The sequence below is a fragment of the Castor canadensis genome, chromosome 5 (genome assembly GCF_047511655.1).
Source record: "Castor canadensis chromosome 5, mCasCan1.hap1v2, whole genome shotgun sequence".
NCBI lineage: Eukaryota > Metazoa > Chordata > Mammalia > Rodentia > Castoridae > Castor > Castor canadensis.
This window is the reverse complement of record NC_133390.1, coordinates 24838910-24860416: the sequence shown is the minus strand read 5'-3', so window position 1 is coordinate 24860416 and position 21507 is coordinate 24838910. Positions and strand designations below refer to the sequence as shown.

Genomic DNA, 21507 nt, shown 5'->3' with positions numbered 1-21507 from the left:
TTTCCCTAGTAATTTCAAAATTTCTGGTCTTACATTAAGGTCTTTCCTCTATTTTGAATTGATTATAGTACAGGATGGGAAACAAGGACCTAGTTTCAGACTTCTACATGTGGATATCCAGTTTTCCAAACATCATTCATTGAAAAAGTTTTCTTTTCTCCCATGTATGTTTTTGGGAACTTTGTCCAAAGAATCAGCTGGTTGCAGCTGTGTAAGTATATATATCTGCTCATATAGCTTATATTCTGCTCCACTGGGCTACGTGCCAGTACCATGCTGTTTTTGCACCAGAACCAGGCTGGTTTTTGTTACTATGATTCTGTAGGATAGTTTGAAATCAAGTATTGTGATACCTCCAGCATTGTGTTTTTGTGCAGGATTGCTTTAGCTGTTCAAGGTCTTTTCACCTCTCAATGATGCTACACTGGAGACTACATTTCTGCATGAGTTTCAGAGGAGACAAACCCCATTCACACCAGAGCGTACAACCGGATACTAGTTTTTTGTTGTAATAGTTCAGAAGTTACTGTTTGTTTGCTGTGTATTTCTCTTATTTTCTTATGGTTTATTTGTAATTCTGTGTCTTGCTAATCTTCTTAAGAAAAATTCAAATATACCATGAACTTCATCATAGCACTAATACGTGTTAGGTAGGCCCTGTTTGTTTGGCTCTATTTGTCACCAACCTGTGGTAGGTTTTGCTGGTTATTTTTTCCATTCTTATCACACACTTTGCATTTACCAGCTTCTTACATTCTGGGAAAGCTTCATGTCTTATAAAGCAGGGCTCTGCACACTTTTGATTACCCACCACTGTCCTAAAACCAATTTTTAGCTAATTCCTGTATATGTGATTGGTGTGCATAAAAATACATGTATAATCTATTGCTATGTTAAAAACATTATAAAACATTCACAAAAATTGGAATTATAAAATGCAAAACCAACTAAATAATTATGTAGAAATGTTTCATTATTTTCTTATTAAGTTAACATATGGATTCATTGAGTCTCTGTGATTTTTGCTTTGAGGTTTATTGTTCAAATGGACAAAAACATTTTCTATATTGGCCAAATGTGATTACTTTCTTTGTCTACTCTTCTTATTCCGAATAGTGGCTGCATTGCCTAATCTGATCTTGTGACAGTACTTTTCTCAGCTTGACTGTAATTTAGATGAATCCTACATACACTGGTTCAATTTAGGACTTCCTCTCAAATTTGCAGTGTGTGAAAATGATATGCATTCATTAGAAATCATACCTTGAATTTTGAATTTTGACATTTTTCTGAACAGTGATACATAACACAAAACTCTCCTATAATGTTAGACAATGTAGGAGAGCTTTAATCAAATTAAAATTATGCATCTTGTCAAGATCTCTTGTTGGTAACCACATAACTGAGGCTTCCCTGTGGTTTACTAATTCAAATCAAATCAAATCTTTAGTTTTAGCTAATCACTATGAAAAGTAGTGTTTGAATCTCTGCTTCAAATGTAATATTTGTAACTTTTTCTTTGACATTGATTTGGTGCAAAGTACAACCTTGTGTCAATTGTTCAGAAGTAACCTCAATATTGAATGAAGTGAACAGAGATTACTGAGTGTAGTGAAGTCACCTTTCAGTACCTATTGATCTAACCATATCCTTTCATCTACATTGTGAAAAGATGTTTAGATCCTTTAATACTAAAATTTATGACTGGAGAGAAACTAGATTAACTTAAGGATTTTGATAGTAGTATTTTTGGAACTCATGATAATTTCTTCAAAGGTAAACAATTCTTCTTAGCCAGCCATTCCCATATCTCCATTGTCTCATCTTTAAAAATTCCTCTGTTTTATTACTCTTTGTCCACAGTAGCCATGCTACTAACAGTGAAAATCATTAATTCTCATAACACCTCCAAGCCCTGGTCTTCAGAACACTCTTAACAATGTCATGTGGACATTTTGGTGACTTCCATTTAGAACACATAACACATTTGTCAACCCTAAGCAGAGTATTATAAAAAGTAAGTTTGAATACTTTGAAATCTTTGATATCTGTGTTTTAGTTCTAATTCTGACACTATCAAAAGAAGGACATGTTAATATTTCTTTGTATGTTAGAAAATGCTTTTTGACTGCTTAATAGTTGTTAGTCTCCTTTTATCTTTATTCATCCACACTGAGGTAAGACAGTCTTAGGCTTGAAACACTTCTTCAAAGATATATGCATCTATTACTAGAGATGATTTAAAAAGTGAGGGACTGCACATATTTGGCCAAAAGAACATTTCATAAAATAGGTACAAACTCATCAAACTGTCCTTTTATATTTTATGCTACATGAATTGATCTGCCTATACAATTATTCATAGAAATGTGATTTATTTATACAGAATCAACTACAGACTTGAACATATTTTTCCCACTTCTTGAATTTAACATTACTCTATCAGATACTCCCTGGTTTGTATATTTTGACATCACTGAATAAACATTATTTACGCTTGTGTTTTGTGCAGTTTAAATCAATTTTTTATATACCAGGCTTCTTGACATTATTTCTAACATTTCACAATTCGGTGATAGGTATAAACAGTGACAGAGCTCAGTATTACCTTAAATACAGTGCATTTCTCATGACTACTTTGTTTTTACTTCACATATATACTTATAATTGTTATAAAGAGAATATTTTTACAGTTATGTTTCCATAAATCATAAGATTTCAAGAACTAAAGAATGTGCATGAACACTTGCCAGTTACAAAGTTCACTTGACCAAAAATTTATGCATGAATATATACATGCGGCATCTACGGACCCTTTCTACCATCTATTTACCTGTCAATATATCTTTTACAGTTCTAACATCAATCAATCTATCTAATAAAAAATACAACTTGAGGCAGCTACCTTATTATATAACTTTAATTACTTGGAATAACTTAAAATACATTTTATAAAATTGGGTTACTTTTATGTATATTATTAAGTTTTATTTATTTATTTTTTAAATATAGAATGCTTTACGAATTTGCCTGTCATCCTTGCACAGAGACCATGCTAATCTTCTCTGTATCATTCCAATTTTAGCACATGTGCTGCTGAAGTGAGCACTTATTTAAGTTTTAGTGAAAGTAAATAATAATATATCCCTTAAAAGTTATGACTTCATAGCATTTAATACTGAGTTGATGTTCTCACTTTTCCATTTCTCCTACAAAACCAATTACATTTTCAATTTTCTGCCTTAAAATAGATTTGCTAAATATAGGACATTTTTGCATAAACAGCTTGCCTAAGATACAAAACAAACTGTTTTTCTCTGGACTTTACTTAATCCAAAGATAAATTTGTTGGCAAGTAAATAAGTGCTAATCCAAAACTTATTTCTTATTAAACAATATGGAGTAGTATTCAGATGCTTTTAGAAAACATTAGTCTTTTAATTAAATGTAGCAAATGACTTTTAATATTTAATAAGTAAATTTCAATCTCCTGAAAAAATGTTCAGTAATGTTGTCTTAAAATATAATGTCTATTGGTTTGTTACTAGAGCCAAGCACTCTTCTAAGCAAAATAATCCATTACTAACTTACTGAAATTCACAGAAATGCACAAAACTTCTTATGACATGGCTGAGAAAATAGAGTATTGGAGACATTAGATAACATACCTTAGGAGTCTTGACTGGTAACACACATGCTGAATGTTTCAGGGTCACATGTTTGAAAAACTTTTACACTGTGCTATGAGCCCAAATTGGAAATTCTTTAAAATATTTTCTAACTTTAACATTTTTTAATGAAAAGTAGAGCTCAAATATATTAGGGTTTATCGTTTAGCAGTTTTCAAACCTGTGTACCTTAGCATTTTTGGTCTACTGCAGAAATCACTGAACTATGACCCTTGGGTAAAATCTGACCTACTGCGGGCCCCTGTATGACCAATGCAACAAGGTCAATTTTTATATTTTTCAGTGGTTGAAACATCAAAAGAGGAATTGCATTTCATGAAATGTGAAAACCTGGAATTGCAAATTGATGAGTTTATAGATAATACTCACTGGAACTGAGACATGCCTGTTGATATCCGTATTAAGTCCATTGCTCTTCTCGCAATACAGTGTTGATTTGATCAGGCTCAATGCAGATATTTTGGTCTGAAAAGCTGAAAATATTTGCTATCTCATACTGTAATAGAACATTGACTGATTCCAAGTTTCTAACAATCATCAGAAAGAAACTGTTAGCGTTGAATCAATCAGAGCAAATTAAAATGTATTTTTTTTGAAAATGTGATTTTATTATACTTATTTTTGATAGATCCTTATAGGAGACTTACTTCATTTTATATCATAGAGGAAATTGAACTTGGAGCTTCAGAAACTCTTATAAGGACTTAATCATAGCGTTAATAATATGAAAGTTATTTACTTTGGTTGGATTTGGTAATATACAGATTTTTTTAAAGTTAAAGTAATAAAATTAAAATATCCTTCAATATTTCTTTCTACCATTACAATATTTGTATAAAAATTAATAGTATAAATGAATTATAATAAAAACATTAAAAATATAAGAAGTTCATTTACTACTTTTAAATGAACCATAACACTATATCATGATTTCCTAATAATTTTAATATCAGCTTAATGATTAGTAATTAAATGCTTATGTTACTATCATTAAGTTTACAATATTATGTATACTGCATTATAGCATAATTATTCCAGAAAAAAATAATTTCAGAAATGTTTCAGAACTCTATGTAATCAGAGTTTTGAAATCTATAGGCAATTATTGTGTTTTACAGACAAACAACATAGGAAACAGAATTTTACAAATATTAAATTTAAAGCAATGCAAGACCTATTTTTTAAAATGTATCTTTATTATTGTTGTGCTAGATGGGGTACATTGTGGCATTTACAAAAGTTTTACAATGTATCAAATATATCATACATGAATAGGGGGTGCCCCCTACCTCTCTCTTGTATCTCCCCCCTTTCCTGGAATAGTTTTACACATATAAAAATTATTGTCAAAGGACCCTGGAAGAAATAAAATAGTAAACAAATATTTGGGGATTGAATTTTGCCCCAAAGCTAGCACATACATAAATTAGAACAATTATGACCTAAATATGAGTATTGATATTATATGCAATATTATTTCTAAGTAAGGTTCAGATCACTGTTCTTATATTTGAGGAAAACTTCATGCAGAGGTAATGGTTGTACTATTAAAAATAAGCATCTTTTGGGCAGTTGTAGAAAGACTAGGTGCTCCTTCAGGAAATAGCAAGAAACTCATTCATAAGTGAAGATATTATGGCCATCATATAAAAAAGAATGGATGAAAACTGGATTGTCATGAATAAAAGAGTATGTGTAGCATGTTCAAATAAAATTGTCCCTGTTGGTTCTGGTCCACTTACCTCCAAAATAAAATTCTTTAAAATTTCCAGACTATTCTTTTTCCCCATGGGGCTTTATGTTCTCACAAGTCTGTTTTTATTTTTTGTGACTAAATTGCATATTTAAAAAATCTATTTTCCTTAATTCAATAGCTAAATGCTACTGGAGACAGTTTTACCACCATCATCCTATATATGAATGTATATATTCATTTGATGTATATCAATATATATATATGAATGTCTGTGATCCTTCAACATTGTAACATTTCTCAGCTATATTGCATCCTGCAGCATGTTTCTGGAATGTCCCTATCCTGGTATCATTAACAACTTTTCATAATGTCTGTGTTCTTAAGTTCTTCACTTTTGCCAGATTATCCTGCTTTGCTTCATAAAGGAGAATCAACTCAATAAAATAAGAATTCAGTCAAATTCTACCATTTCCATTCACACATTAGTCTTTTTCAGCACCTTAGCATGGCTTATTCCTTTAAATCTCAAAGACAGCATCCTTTTTCTCACATATAATCCACTTACTCAACCTGGATTCCCATCCCCTGCCTTCTCCCTGGAGATTTGGCTCAATTTCCTGGATATATTATCATCTGCCCACCAAGATACAAACACACACACACACACACACACACACACACACACACACACACACACACACACACACGGCATTCTGCATGGCTCTTACATAGGTCTTAATCATTCTGTATACTTTATATAAGAGAGCCTGAGACTCTCACTTACTAGAATTATTTCATGAAATCTCTCTCACACAACCACTCAATAGTCCATTAATTTAAATTCTAATCTACCAATTGCCAGCTTTTTCCAATTTTTAGCTTTTATCTGTGCTTCCTGCCAGTGTAGGATAATAATTAAATCCCTGTGTATGACTTTCAAGCCCTTCATGGACTATCTGTCTTTTGAATCTTTTTCTCTTCACCTCCTTCCCACACAGTTTATGCTTTACAATTCTTCGTGATGACAATCTGTTCTTTCCAACAGCTTTGAAATTTTCCCATCTTCTCAGGACATCATACATTTGGTAGTTTGTTTGAAAAATTCTATTTATCTTCTGTTTTGAACTCAAACACTTTATTCTCTGTTGAGCCCACGCTGGTTTCTCCAGAAAACCTGGATATAGCTGCATCAATGCTCCAGGTTCCTTGAAAATCTAAATTGCATGTAGCTTTCATGTTAATTTCTGAGTTGGTTTTTGCATGTGTATTTAGCACTAGATGGAAACTCTTGAAATTTGTGTATGAAATGTGTTTCTCTTTCTTTTGTGAATTTTATAGAGTTTAGTGCTTTTTTCAACATTTATTGTAGTTAAAATAACTTTAGATGATAGTGTGAAACACTTAACTCAGCCCAACCTCATCAGAATTATCATTTATTTCAGTGCTTACCATGTCAGTCATTATGCAAAAAAAAGTGCTGAGAATTACCTCTTGTAATCTATGTACCATGTTTTTTCAGGATGGGTTGTTATATTATCCTTATTTTTAGAGGATGAAGCTGAATCTAAAGATCCATGCAGATTGCTTTCAGAACCTATACTCTTTACCAATAAACTATGTTTTCTTTTGTCAAGGATTAACTCACAGGTGATTTTAAGTACATTACATCCTACTTACATCCAAGTTTGGTTACTGACTATTCTTCATAAGTAACAAAACTATTTACTTCTCAGACTTGAGTTTCTAATGCCAATTGCATAGGTTCATGATATGAGCGACGTGGGTTTTGGAAGAATATTGACAAGATATGCAAGGATTTTACTGGACATTGTAAGTCATCATTATACAGGTTGAATATGATCCTATTTTCTAATCACATTGGTATTATAGGATGTGATTTTCTACCTCTAATTTTTGTTAGTTAGATTCTACATAGAGAACAGCTCTTAATAATGGATACAATAGGCTTAAAGACATCTAAGCTTATCTCTTATGTTCAAAGCAAAGAAAGAGTAACGGAAAAAAATTTCAAGTGTACAAAAACTGCAGTAAAAAGATGCTAAGATATTTCACTGACATGGACAAATACATGCCTTCCAAATATCTGAACTCACCTGGAGAAAAGAAATATATTTTGATTTGATCTTTATGGCCCTATTTATTAGAGGTATACTCCTGACTGAGGACAGGTTGTCCTGAGATGATCTGATTACCTGAAGATTTGATCATTTCACGGTACCTGGAGATGATCACAGATATTCCTGATAAATATTTAGTGGGGATCTTATACAGTTTAGTTTTTAGAAGTATAGTTAAACTTGATAAAATTCAAGATCCACTTCAGTCTTATTTTTCTATGATATTAAGATCATATTTCTCTTGATTTATCAGACTTTAAAATTTCTTTAATATTGAATTTAAAATTCATTTGTAATTATGAACTTTAAAAGAAGATTTGAGAAAGTTGACTGCTTAAAAAAGTGAAGCATGTCTTTCTTTCAATTAAGAGACTGTGATAAGTGCGATGTATTATGATGACATGCAACACGGCATCCACAATTTAATGTCAAAACTTGATCTAATGCAATGCCAACTGAATTGTTATTCAGAGAAATGGAAAATGTACTTAAAATTGTCCCCATAAATCCATTTTCAGATTGTAGTTTGCATCAAACTTTAAACATTTAGAATGATAGAAGGTAAACATTCTAAAATGGTCAAAAATTATACTGAATCTATCAGAAGAATCCTTCATAGCGTAATGTAAAATGAGCATACCTCTATAGTACTACCAAATTTGTGCTGAAGTTAAACATAAAAACCAGCTTTTGGCAATATTTTACTTAAGAAACCATTTTCTCAGAGAAAACAACATTTAAAAATGTGAATAATATGAGAAAATTATTTTCAAAATCAGAACATAATTTTAAATACTGTAAGAAATTATGAGATGAAAGTAACCATATAATAGGCAATCTTCCCCAAAATATCTTATTTTTAAAGTGCTCCATAGATATAAATTATAATTATAGCTAATTTCAATTAGAAATAAATTTGAAACTGATTAAAATTATTTTGAAAACTTGCATAAGGCACTCGTTAGTAAAACTATGTGGAATTCTATACAATTTACTCTCCTTATCTTATTCAAATGAAAATATATGTATGCACTGCATATACCATTGGAAACATTTAAGCTTAAGAATCATATTCTGTAAGGATCAGAGAACATTTTAACCTTAGCAAAAAAATATTTAATTGATACACAGCAGTGAACTTAAAAAGTGTTAAAAATATATTCATCTCACATTCAGGTAAATCAAATTGTAACTCTAAAGTAAAAAATGACTGAGTCTTTTGGGTCCTGAGAATTCTCTTTCGTTGTTTAAATGAATATGGATTTTATCAGTCCATATTATCTTGGAAGGAGATTTGGCTACCCTTGCAAAAGTCATTCATAGCTTAGTGACTGAGTGTCCATGAGGTCTTTGAGTTTCAAATCCTCTGAAATCACATGGTTCCTTCTGGTGATTGACACCAAATGCTAAATTCATAATATTTCATAGAAAACTATGCATTTCCAGATGGTAAAATCATAACATTCGATTTTTAGAATATGACAATCAATAAATTGGGACAATACTTACCTGGCAGGGGAGATACCATGATCACAAAGGTGGTTTTCCCAGGGCGAGGCTTATCCATTGCACTCCGGATGTGCTGACCCCTGCGATTTCCCCAAATGTGGGAACTCCACTGCATAATTTGTGGTAGTGGGGGACTGTGTTCGTGCTCTCCCCTGACAAAAATTAAATAAATAAAAAATAAATTGGGACAGCATTAGCCAGGTACATGATCTTCCCTGATAATACAGAATATAAACCAAATGGCTATCTTTATAGTAAGTAGCTGCTAAAAAAGGATATCAATACCATGTAGATGATCATTTCCCTCTCCAAGGACACAAAAGTCATTGCAACTATAGAATCATTCTGAGGACATTGTGCTAGTAATCTCTATTAATTTATTGGAGTTGATATAAAATAAGAAATACATGACCCAGGTCAGTTCTAAGGTCTGAGGGGTCAATGCAGGCTAAAAAGAATAGACAATAAAATCTGGAAATAAATAAAGGACTCTTGGGAGATAAAAAACATTCTTGATTAGTTTTTAATAGCAATAATCATATTTTCAATCAGAATAGTCTTAAACACAGGCACCCTCTAGAAAGGAGAATTTAGAATTTCTTTTTTGTTTAATGGCAGTGATTCATCACTCATAAAGTACTTGTGAGAAGCGTGAAGAACTGTTGACTTATATTTCAATAACTTTCACACTAGAAATCTGTGGGGAGTCCCCATGAATTCCAATATTGCATCATAAATATCTAAGAAAAGTATAGACTAGGAAGTATAGAAGTGAAGCAACATAAATCCCTTCAGAAAATTAGAATATTTGAAATAGGTAAAATGCTCAATCAGAGAAACAATTTATTTTTTACCTAGAGCTTAGATTCATTTTAGAATGCTCATGTAAAATTTTATTTATTCTGATTTGGAGTAAACTTTTCCTATACATGTATTAAAATGTGGTTATGTTGTAAAACAGAAAGAGAATGTACCTATGTATGTATGTCAGAAATTTCAAAGTGACTAAAACTGTGCTACTTTTTGTCAACTTTTTTCCTTTCCTAAGAAAACTTAACAGCTCAATGTATATCATCTCTGCCTTTGGCTCAATGGTTCTGACAACTTGTAGATTTAATATACAGGCTGACATTATTAATGGCAACATTGGTTAACACAACTTGGTAAAATTTAAACCTCAGAAATAAAATACTTCAGAGAAATTCTCTTATTCTTAAAAAATTATTGAGTTACAAGTTGTTTTACAACATACATATTTATATACTGACCATTAGTTAAGTGAAATTATGCAAATTTTTTTTCTAAAATTTTGAATGAAAAAAATCACTGAATAGGTTTTTCATTAGATTTTCTTATTAGAATGTTAGAAAGTACCTTCAAAAATGCTATATTCAGTTAATTCTCTCCATGAACTCAAGAAACCATGAATTTTCAAGTTATGTCCAGTGTATGGAAATGGGCAATTTTAAATGCCTCCTTGGCAAAATAAACTTAATTCATTAGATGGAAACTCTAAGCTAAAAACATCCTAGAGGCTTCTATAGACCTTATAAAGATGCCCCTTACTCACCACTAAAATATAACTACCTTTAGAATAGAACACTTTAATATTCTTTGCTGCTATCACGGTTCACTGGAGATTTCAGCCAAGGATATAAGGGTCTCTTTTAAGTTTCTCTCCACAGCTTACTGACAATTTGAAAATCTTGGAAGCATCATAAACAGCCAACAGACATTCAAAATATCAGATACAAAAAGCTTATTTGCCCATAGCAAAATTGTTTTTATTGTAGATAACAAATACTTTTACAGGTTGTATTTCATTCAAGAACATATGGAAACATCCTGCTTATGAAGTGAGACATTTAGGTATCATTCACTACAAGATTTTTTATTGGCTTGATTAAGAATCCATTGACATATAATGAATTGTACATATTTAAAGTGTCCTTTTGAAGACCTCTGACAGATAATAGTCATTTTCATGACAAGAAGTCATGACAAGAAGTCCTTGTGCTGCTAAGTCATCCTTCCTGCCTATGTTTACCTTACTTTAGCCTTAACCATCCATAATACTTGGCCACAATTATACAACTGTGGATTCATTTGAATTTTCTAGAATTTTTCATAAGTGAAATTAAATAGTATGTATTATTTTTCTGTCTAGCTTCTTTCACAATTGTTTGAGATTTTGTACTGTAATATAATAGCTTATTATTTTGGTTGATGTGTATGCATCATTTTATTGCATAAATCAATCATAGTATGTTTATCTATTCAGCTATTGATTGACACTTTTTATGTCTATTTTTATCTGTTAAAATAATGGTTCTATGAACATCATGTGTAAGTCATGTACAGCATATGGTTGGATTTATGTTGTGTAAATGCTGGTGAATGGCATGGCTAGAACATATGACAGAAATACTTATAGTATTTAAAGAATATGCCAATGTTTTCTGAAATGTTTGTGCTATTTTATATTCCATCAGCAATGTGAGAAAGTCACAGTTTCTCTACATCCTCAACACTTGGTATGGTAAGCTACTTTAATTTTAATTATTTATTTGTGGGTATGCTTGTCTTACTGTGGTACAAATTGCCATTTCTCTTAAAAATATTGTTTCATGTATTTTGTCCATCTGTTCAGTTGTTTCATGCAGGAAGATAAATTGAGTCCAATTCTCTCTATTTTGACCAGAAGTAGAAGTTTCCGATCACAGAGAATTTTAAAGAAAAAAAAAAAAAACAGAGTTAAAACAGGATAAAAGGGAAAGAAAAGAAAAAGAAACAACCAAACCGCTAACCTGAGATGTTACCACTCTTGAATTGTAGGTGATACCCTTCTTGAGTTAAAAAAGGTAAATTCCAAAAGGAGAACAAAAGATCATTAAATAGTCATACCTTAAGAAATTATTGACCTTCATTTTGCATGAAAAGTATATTATATATATAATTATTATTATTATACTGTCCTGAATTGAAGAATCTTATGAAAGAGGAGTACTTTGTTCACCCTTGATATTTTCTTCCCTAGAATTCCAATGAAATTCTTGTTGGAGTTATTGCAGTTATAGTGTAATCAGACATTGTGCCTAGAGGCACTAAAATTAAACCTTAAGTTCCAAGATAGCAGTATGTTTTGTTCATTCATGTCTGTATCATTTAGGACATTACCTGTGACAGAGTATAAATAGCACATGATTAAGTGACAGTAAAATAATATATTGAATTGGTATTCTAATAGCATTTATTAAACAAACTTGTTAAAGATTGTTGACATCATAATTAGTGATGTTTTAAAATTTACAAATTTACTGCCTTGAACATGTGTATTAGCCCATGTTCAGTTAGTTATGTCTGCATTCTTAAAGGTAGACTTCACCATAGGAAAGCATTAGATTCTACATAATAATACACTCATGTTACAGCATTCAATACTGTGGGTAGTCACTACACTTCAACTTTATTCCCAGGTCCAAGTCTATTGTAATAACAGAATTCAAAACACAGAGCTTGCATTGAGTAAATCATAAACTGTTATTTTAACTCCATTCATAAATAAAACCACCAATCAAACCTCTTTTTAAGTTATGCATCCAGCATTTCATTTTAAGCATTCCCATAAGTTTTAAGTATAGGAAATATTTGCATTATTATTTTAACATATAGCTGGAATAAATACAAGGCAAAGTGTATTCTAGTGGAACTAGTAGTTCATGCTTACATAGAAATAACTATATCCACTCATACAGTTAAGATGTAGTAGAAGGAAAACACAATATTATTCTGGACTGCAATCATTTTCAAATATTTCAAGTTGGTAATTTTCAACAGCAGGAGTAGAACAGTTTTGATTTTCTTTGTAATGAATTTTTAAAATATTTGTTGAGAAATACTTATACATGGAACATAATATTTTAAGAAGTCCAAAGACATTACCTCTTTTTCATTTTGGTACGTTTTATCCTGTAAAACCCTATGTTAAGTACAGTATATCAAAAGACCTCAAGCAGACTACATTGCTGATTTCCTTATCTCACAAATACACTAACAAGTAAAATATTAAACATTACTGAGGTCAGTATTACTTCACAGGGAGAATATGTTTTTTAATAGAGACTCATGCTGAAATTTTTTTCTGTTTTCTATAAAGTGTGGAAAACAAAGCAGATTTTCTTGAAGTCTTTAGTGTATATATTCAGTGTCTAGAACTAGTACCAATCAGTGTGTAGAACTGTGTGGAGACCAGAGCAGTGCAGCAATACTGGAGAGAAGGCACTCAGCTCCCTGAGTATATGAAGTAAGTGAGCCAGGGTTTACATCATTGAAAAGATTTCTCTTTTGGGAGTATTTTTTCGGTCTATGTTCAAGTGCATGTATACATTATGCACAGTACAAGAAACCAAACATAATGAAAATAACAGTATGCATTTCAATTTCTTGCTGCTGGAAAGGTTCCTCAGCATCATGGGTAAAAACTAATGTCCTAATGGGGAATTTCTTTTCACTTAGATTCTTTAGTGCAGCACAAAAACCTTAGCAGAGACTACTACCATAAGCTGGCAGAAATTTTAGATTTTGAGACAGGATTTATAAACATAAATAGAAGTGAGTCTTGAAGTTATAGCTAAGACATATGTATGTATAAGGCAGACTGAATATTATGTCACTAAAATTTACTGAAGGCTGTTAAACCTCTTGATGATATATAAAACCTCTTGAACATTATCAATAAACACTAGATACAAAGAAAGCTTTGTTTAATTAATAAACTGATACTGAAACAATAAGCCTAAATACACATAATGATATTGCTATAGTTTAAATCTTAAGTGTCTCTCAATGTTTCATCTGTTAAAGGCATGGTTACAGTTCTGTGAGGCCATTTGGAACTGATAAAATCTTTAAGGGCTGGGAAATCTGCAAGAGATCTTTAAGCCATTGAGGACATAACCTTGAAGAGGACTGTGGTACTAGCCATTTTCTCTTTCTCTCTTCCACGTACCAGCCATGAGGTGAGTGGTTTTGCTCTACTGCATGCTCCTTTCAAGATGTGTCACCCCAGGCCCAAAGCAATGGGGCCAACCAATCATGAATCGAAATCTCTAAGACTGAGGAAATGCAATTCTTTGCTCTTTGAAAGTGGATTATCTCAGAAATGAAAACTGACCAACACAAATATCTTGGCCCACACCAGAATGATTCAAGGTCAGATTGGGACTCATAACAAGCTTGTGGAAACATAAGAACATGAATTCACTTTCTCTTAGGCATATTTTGCATAGGGCTCTCATTTGTTCTTGGGATAAAAACTGGGTGCATTATTACTTTGTCTTAATTATGCAGTGATTTTACTCTTTATTTTTTTACTGTACTAGGGAGAATACTGAGTTCCCTCCAAGATATCCATGTCTTAATTTCCAATACCTGTGAAGATGTTATCTTACTTGGTTTAGGGGACTTCACAGGTCTGAGTAAGGAATGTGGGAGTATTACTCTGGATTGTCTCTGTGAGCCCCAAATTATTCTCTTTGTACTTTAAAAAGGTTGCATTTTCCTAACTATGGCAGAGAGGGATGTGACTCTCAAATAATGGTCAGAGAAGATGAGTAGAAGCAGCTCATGCAGAATGGAATGCAGATAACCTCTAGAAATTGGAAAAGTCAAGGAAGCAGATTTTCTTCTAGAATTTTCAGAAAGGAACAGGGGTCTGCTAACATACTGATTTTAACCCAATTTGATTCTGTTAATTTCTTTTTATTTAATTTTAAATTATATTTTTTGATTTATCATACATTAGTAACATAAGGGAAATTCATTGTGGTAATTCCATATGTGTGTACAGCATACCTTGAACAAGTTCAAACCCTCCAATATAGTCCCTGTCTTCTCTTTCAAACAGTGTCAGGTGAATTTCATCGTGCTGTCTTCATATGTATACATCCCCTTCACATTTCGTATCCTTTCTTTTCACCACCCCATTGAACCCCTGTAGAGAGTTCCCCATACACAATCTTGTCCCATTATTATTGTTATTATCATCAACATCATCATTTTATGTCTAGGTTCTGCAAATATACTAAATTTCTAACTGATATAATTGTAAGATAATAAATTTATGTTATTTTAAGTCACTAAATTTGCGGTAATTTGTTATGACAGTAATAATATATAAATACAGCTTATATATACTTGTTTTATGTAATTATATAATTATACATTTTTCCACTCAGTAACCTAGAAATAAATATGGTTTGGTATGAGTGGGTGTAGAAAAAATGGAATCATAAAATCTACTTTAAAAGGAAAGAGACTAAAATTAGGTGTCAATCTTTGACTAAGACTCTGAAAAGAGCATCATGAATGAGCATTGCCCTTGAAAATATGTATTTCCTTCTGGAGTAACTGAAAATACTTTGAGCAGCACAAGAAAAAAATGTCCTCAAACAAAGTCAGGCTATAAGTGTGGAAGGTAACCAGGGTTCGGAAATTCAAGCTGACAGTTCAACATAGGAAAATAATCTCCAGAATGCTCTGTTTACTGATCAAATCAGTTTTTGAAAGAGCCATCCCTTGTGCTTTGGCTCCTGGGCATTTTAAGAACAGAGTGCATCCTTTCATGCTTCATGACTTTCATCTTTGAACATATATAATCATCTTATTTTTTTAAAAAATGAGTATTTACCTTACTTTAATGTAGGCTATTTCTTTGCCATTTTATTTAAAATAAGGCAAGTCTTTCAACTGCACCTGCTAGTTTTACTCAGTGTTGTTACTTAAAATGTGTTGCATTTTAAGTGGATTTTTCTCTTGTTTATAAATGTGCTAGCTTTTAATTTGACCACAGAAATAGTGGGAAGAGTAGTCAATCAAAATGTGCTTCTATGAATGCCAATGAACCTTTTAAAGAAATGAACAAGATAGAATCTTTAAAAGGCCCTAGTATGTTCACTAAATGCAGAAGTGATTAATCTTTTTACCCTTATGTTGACAGCAGCCATAAAATGCATGCAATTAAAGTCTATAATGACTTATTTTGTGCACCACAAGCTGTGAGGTTGTCCAAGAGATGATAGAATAGGAAAAATAGAATATGTGTACAATACTCTGCAGATAAGAATTCCTAATAAATGTGCTCAGCACAATGCAATTTGGAAACATTCAACCATCAAATATTATTACTAACAATTTGCAATAATTATTTTCCTGATCTGGGACTGTGTTAACTTTTGTAAAAACCGAAAGCAATACTTATTTTTAACAGTCCTACTGATTCTTAATTTCAGTGAATGAACATCTTAAATAGGTTTTAAATTTGAGAAAGGATGATGATTAAAAACTAGCAGTAAGTAACAATATTTTTGCTATTTTAAATAAAAGGAAGGCCTATTACATAATATTTTAGGCTATAGATTTTTGAAAATTAACCTAACTAATATATAAATGTGCTTGGATAAGTTATGGGTATTATTTTCTCTATCCATTCAGTAATTCTTAAAAAGATTATTAATAACCTCCTCAAATCCATTCTTCTTTAGTAGAATAAAACCTGTATAAATGGCTTCCCTTATAGACAGTATGACTGGGGTTACCCTTGTATATGGCTGTGGAACTGTAATTTCTAGCTAATGGACCATAAATAAATGTTTCACAAGCAATTTCTATGAGGGGGTAATGTGTATTTTTCCTTCCCTAAAACTAGAATATTATAATATCTTTACAATCAATGTAATTCCAAACTAAACAATTGTGGGCTTTTTGGGAGAAAAGAGAGGTAGAAATTAGCAATAATCTTGCTTTAAAAATTATATATATACATATATATGTATATATATATAGTAGACACTAATAAATTAACAGAATGTGATAGAAGGTTCTATTCTCTCTTCTTCCCTTTCTATTCTCTGTCAGTGGAACATTTGGAGAACAGGTTAATGATATCTGCAAGGAAACTATTTCCTGAATGTTTTTAGTAGGGTAACCTACTAAAAGAGTATGAATAATAAAGATAAAACCTAGATTTATGGATTTATGAGACATGCTACTTTAAAAATGCCTTATATGCCATGCAACTCTTGTGGTATAAAACAGAGCTGGTTTACAAATAAAACAATAGATTCCTGTGTATGTAAGAGACATGAACCTTACTAAGACTTACCTTATGTATATTATTTGGGCCTATAAAATGCACATCCAATGCACTGGAAAGCCTCTGTGTCCTGGAACATTTTCTTCTTCATCTGACTTTCCTAATAATCTTAAGACTGTTGGTAATGTCTTACCTTACCTAGTAAAGTCTTACCTTAAGACTGTTAGTAAAACTTGATGCTCAGTGTTTTATAAATTTGAGATTATTTCCTTCATGTTAGATCATAGAAGCTGTACCTCAATCATTATAAGATGTTATATGGAACATTCAGTTGATTCAAAGTCTGAAAGATAGCAACAATTATCAAGCAATTCTTAGATGACATATCAAACAATAATATTTATGGATTTGGGAGTTTGTTTCTTCCAAGGCTGAGTACCATAACAGCATATGTTTGCAAATGAGGACCACTTTCAATCAATCTATCCATAGGTTTGCAGGGTGGAGGGACATTGTGGCATTTACAAAGGTTCTTACAATGTATCAAATATGTCATAGTTGAATTCACCCCATCCACCCTCACTGCTCTCCTTTATTTCTTGCATTTCTAATTTAAAAGCTTCAAGGCACCATCTTGTCTGGAAAACTGGACATAGAGAAGACTGATAAAAGAAGATAGGATGACAAATGGTATGTAAAAAAATTTATGCTAAGGGATAGCATTGATGTCATTTGTCTTATGAAATTATTCCTAAGTGATTTAAAAACCAAAAATAGCAAAACAACACACAATACTGCATTATCAGCAATTATCATTATTTAGTAGTATAAAAATAAATGATACAAATGTTTTCATGTGAATTATAAAACTCTACTTTTGGTTTTATATAAATTCATTTTTCTTCTTATTAACTGGTTTGGTGCATAAATTGAAATATTAGAGTTTGGCATGTTAACAGGAAACATTTCACAATTCATTACTAGTAAATTTCTATACAAAATACAGTCTTGTGTACATTCTTGTGTACTTTCAAACATAACTGTCAGAAATCTCATTTCTAACCTAAACTACCTTGAAGTTATAAAAACTAGGATCATGAAAAATAACATAAGATGTGTCACTGAAAAATGATTTCCAAATAGAGGGTCCAAGAATATACAGTAAATAATTTACAATAGAGCAATTTTGTCATTTGAAAATAAATCTTCTCAGAAAAAATTCTGAGTTGTTTTTATATTTTAAATTGTAATAAAAACCACTAATATATTATCTTTTTCCCATCCTTTTTTAATGACTCATTAAAGGTAAGTTATAGAAATTGCAATGAAAAAAATACCCAGATAGATTAAAATTTAAAGTATCTATAACCAAGTGTCATCCCAACTATGTGAGAAGTATAGGTAGGAGGGCCTCACCTAAGACAAGTCCCAGGCAAAGGGGAGACTCTGAAAAAATAAAGAAAAGAAAAGGGCTGGGAGTGTGGTCGAAGTAGTATAGTGCTTTCCTAGCAGACAATCGACCCTGAGTTGAAACCCTAATACTACAAAAAGGAAAACAAAATAAAACAATAAAGGATCTATATATGTTAACCTTCCCCAGCAAAAATGCCAGATATTAAAATATAGACTTTTTAATATCCTTCATGCAGAGTACATAATAACACTTTTTTCTACACCTAAATAATACTAAGAAACTGTTCTTGGAATGTGTCAATGAGATTGTATATCAAAGTATTTAAGCGACAATAGTTGAGAGCTACTTGTCAGACATACTTAAATCAGATAAATTCTACATGAAGTGAGAGGCAATGAAATGAATGGGAATCTCAATGTATGTGTTCTTTCTGGCCAACTATGAATTTATCTCCTCTATTGACTTTTTTAATAAGCTAATTTACATATCTCTAGCTCTTCTGTTGGCTGTGTGGATATTTGCCATTGCAATTCTTTAAACCAGTTGCTGTAGCCTTTGATTGAATGTGGTGTATGGATCTTGTGTACTAGGCTCTCAAACAAACTTATTGCTTTATTTTCTTTGTCTAGTTCACTTCTAAATACCCTTGAGAATTGAGCTAAACCATCACAATTTTCAGGAAGCCTTTCTACACTATTTAGTGTGATTCTTTATATTTTGATAATAACTTGTGCTTAACCTCCAAAAATAAAAGTGAGGTAACATTTTTGTATCTTCTTCATTAAGCTTTAGTTTATTCAGAATAAAATCTATGTATTTCAACTGTCATTTTCAGGGAAAAATAAAGTTTAATATCCTAAAACTGTTATAGAATTGAATATCACAATAATAAATAAATGTCATGAAAGAGATAGTGACATTTTACTTTTAGTCAAAATAGACTAACAGGGAATGGATATACACTCCTTCTCTGAATCTATTACAAAATATATGCTAAAACAATTTTCAAGATACTAAGTATCAGTAAACTTATCCCAGTGATCCTGACTGCGGGAAATAAATGAGTAGGGTCCAGTCATTATTCTGTGTTGCTTTCTTTGTTTGTGTGCTTATTCACTTGTTTATTTTGTTCAAAAGAACCTTCTTTTTTATTTTATTTCATTTGGCTTTGTGCTGGGTAGGAGTGCGTTATGGCATTTACAAAGGTTCCTACAATATACCAAATATATTGTAATTGAATTCACCCCCTCCATCATTCTCCTTTATCTCTCCTCCCACCATTCAAGAAATAGCTTCAACAGGTATCTTTTTTCCATTTACATGCATGTGTACAAATTATTTGCACCATATTCACTCTCCTTCATAAACTCTTCCTCACTTTCTCCCCCTCGCCCTGTATTACTTTCTTTTCTTTTGTTTCTTTCCTTCCTTCCTTCCTTTCTTTCTTCCTTCACAGTACTGGGATTTGAACTCAGGGCCTACACCTAGAACCACTTCACCAGACCTTTTTTGCTATGGGTTTTTCAAGATAAGGTATCGGTAACTATTTGCCTAGGCTGTCTTCGAACTGTGATCTTCCTGATCTCTGCCTGCTAAGTAACTAGGATTACAAGCATGAGCCTCCAACACCTGGCTTGTGTTATTTTCTTGATGGAGACTTCATGTTATTGTAAAGACCTAATACTGAACTTAGAGAATATCTTCAGTTTTACTCACAGAGCTGAGATACCAAGCAGAAAGACAGAGAGAGAGAGAGAGAGAGAGAGAGAGAGAGAGAGAGAGAGACAGAGACAGAGACAGAGAGAGCCGAGAGAGCCTACCTTACTAAAATGAGTGTTGACCATAAGAAAATTACTAAAGGCTATGGGGAGCATGGACTCAGGAAATACTGGAAAGTGTTCAGAAAAGTAACCAGCATTTACACAGAAATTTCCCAGCACTTACCTGTTCCTACCAATCACATTGAAAACTCCATAACCTATAGTCAATTAAGTAAAATATTGGGAATATTTAAAATTGGTGTGAGGTCTGAGATTTCATTAACATTACTGCATAACTAGTATTTTTTTAGTTTTGATAAATGTGGTAAAATTATATAACATGTTTATGTGTGGGAAAGCTAGAGATGTATATATAAAAAATGGTATGCTCTAGTCTCTCTTTTACATTCATTTGTAAATTTCAAGTTATTCCAGGTCCAGCATGTAATCCTAATCCTAAAATTATTCCAGGGTCCATGCCCATAATTCTAGTGATTTGAGAGGTTGAAACAGAAAAATCTTGTTGAAGTCCAGCCTGGAGGAAAGTTAGTAGAAGACCCTATCTCAGAAAACAAACTAAAAACAAAATGGGCTGGGGGTATGTCTCAAATAGTAGAGTGCTTAAAGTATGAGGATCTGAGTTCAATCTCCAGTACTTAAAATAATTCAACACAAAGTTTTAAAATAGCTAAATCCAAGTGAAAACTCGCTTGCAACTATCTACTCATTTGAACACTTGCTCACACTATAAACTATTAAATCAAGTCCTAGGTAAACACATACCATGAATTAATATATAATATATATATATATATATATATATATATATATATATATATATTCCAATAATATATACATATGCATGTGAATATTACATGTGTAAGCAAATATGCTCAAGAATGCTTGTTGCCCCCATATCCAAATATGTACAAAATGTTATTATATTCACCTTTGATGAAGTTTAAATAGGCAAAATTACTCTATGATGTTGAAGTTGGGATCACAGTCACCATGGGAATGACATAGGAAGACAGTTTCCAGGAGCTAGTATTGTTCCAATTTGTGAGGTGGTTACATGGGAGTGTTAACTTACTGACAAGTTAACAAGCTGTACCACTTTTGATGTCTGCACTTGTCTGTACAAGCTATAATGAAAGAGCCTAAATGCACCTAATAAAAAACAAGTTTCTAAGTTATTTAATCTTTTTT

General features: G+C 31.9%; 1 long non-coding RNA gene and 2 other non-coding genes across 4 annotated transcripts; 2 read left to right on the top strand and 1 right to left on the bottom strand.

Annotated features, from left to right (window-relative positions):
• Nucleotides 1-3002: 3002 nt before the first annotated feature.
• LOC141423574 (U6 spliceosomal RNA) lies at nt 3003-3109 on the bottom strand. Its single transcript, XR_012448419.1, has one exon. It is a non-coding gene; the product is annotated as a U6 spliceosomal RNA (small nuclear RNA).
• Nucleotides 3110-9024: 5915 nt separating this feature from the next.
• On the top strand, nt 9025-9187 carry LOC141423488 (U1 spliceosomal RNA). Its single transcript, XR_012448354.1, has one exon. It is a non-coding gene; the product is annotated as a U1 spliceosomal RNA (small nuclear RNA).
• A 2028-nt stretch (nt 9188-11215) lies between these two features.
• On the top strand, nt 11216-21063 carry LOC141423039 (uncharacterized). 2 transcript variants are annotated; one of them, XR_012447702.1, is made up of 4 exons: nt 11216-11571; nt 11683-11893; nt 13896-14050; nt 17744-21063. It is a non-coding gene; the product is annotated as an uncharacterized lncRNA (long non-coding RNA). The 2 variants fall into 2 exon arrangements; XR_012447701.1 differs by having other exon boundaries at nt 11216-11893.
• The last annotated feature ends 444 nt before the right edge of the window (nt 21064-21507 follow it).